This window comes from Mastomys coucha, unplaced genomic scaffold, assembly GCF_008632895.1.
Source record: "Mastomys coucha isolate ucsf_1 unplaced genomic scaffold, UCSF_Mcou_1 pScaffold7, whole genome shotgun sequence".
In the NCBI taxonomy this organism is placed as follows: Eukaryota; Metazoa; Chordata; class Mammalia; order Rodentia; family Muridae; genus Mastomys; species Mastomys coucha.
In genome coordinates this window covers 7,388,415-7,389,645 of record NW_022196913.1, presented here as the reverse complement: position 1 = coordinate 7,389,645, position 1,231 = coordinate 7,388,415, and the positions used below count along the sequence as shown (strand labels likewise).

General features: G+C 49.5%; 1 protein-coding gene across 2 annotated transcripts in view; it reads right to left on the bottom strand.

Annotated features, from left to right (window-relative positions):
- Sfmbt2 (Scm like with four mbt domains 2) overlaps positions 1-1,231 on the bottom strand; it is a 229,444-nt gene that overhangs the window by 225,514 nt on the left and 2,699 nt on the right. The window lies entirely within an intron of this gene.

Sequence of the window (1,231 nt, the reverse complement as noted above, 5' to 3'; positions counted from 1 at the left end):
CCCCTACCTCTCACCTTTGCGGAGAGTGCAGGAGAACAAGGGCCTATCAGTAAGTGTGCCTCATACCTAATCTCCCTGGCACACAAAATCCCATTGACTCCACTCAGTCCTCCCGACTGAACCGGGTACCCCGGACAGTTAGTCTTTTTAATAATAACAAGCTCCTCCTCGCTCCGCCTATTCCACGCAGGATCCATCGCTGAGGAAGAAAGAAAACATGTCCCTAGAAAAGCGAAATTGATCATTCCCTCTGCCCTCGTGAATGTTGCACTTCGTGTCAGCAGTTTGTCACGTCAGACCGTAGCAGAGTCTGGTTCCGAGACTCATACGCACGTTGGCGTGGGGGAGGGGGCTTCTTTAAACACACCCTAGCGACTGACTCTGCACATGCAGAGTTGTACACGGCCCCACAAGCACACACACCAGGCAGTTGCGCTTGGATACCTTCCTTCTGGCCCAAGGCACCCCTCCACCCTAGATCCTCTAGCAATGGACTTGATACAGATAAACCACGGAAAAAACTGAAACAGCTCGCTCCACCTCTTTTTTCCTATTTAATTCGCTAAAGCAGGTCCTGGAGTAACCAAAGAGAGTCGAAACTAAGGCGTGGCCACTTCTGTTGGGTTTTTTCCCACCTCAAAACCTTTATTTTCAGTTTTTAAAAGCCACCTTAGCCCGCCATATTGGAACTGGCACGGTGTCTAAAGACTCCTTCCCCGCTGCTGTAGCGCTTCCAAGAAAACACAAGTATTGATTGGGCTGGGGACGTGTGTCCGGCCACAGAAAACCCACGGCTTCCCACCCCCCATGTTCTCCCTTTCCCAACCTAAGCCCGTTCAGCCGCTCCAGGTAAAAATCAAAAAAACACATCCAGCAGTTCCTGCCGTTGCTTTTTTTTTTTTAAGAGGATTTCAGCAAGACACACGCACGTAAAAAATAAATAAATAAACTCTAGAGCTCGATCCTGCTAGAAATTCTGAAAAGGGGCAGAATGGGTGTACACAAGAAAGCCCCAAGTGACAGGATATTACTTCAAAGGGTGATAAGAATGAACAAAAAGATCGTCCTTGCTAGAGCTCGCTCCGAAACTACTATTGACAATTTCAATTCCGCTGCACAAGGCAAATGTTTCCAATCCGGCGATTCCAAACGTCTGCGCGATTTTGGGAACAGCCCCTACCCCACCCTCGCTGCTGCTTTCCAATCCCCCCCCCCACACACACACACGCAC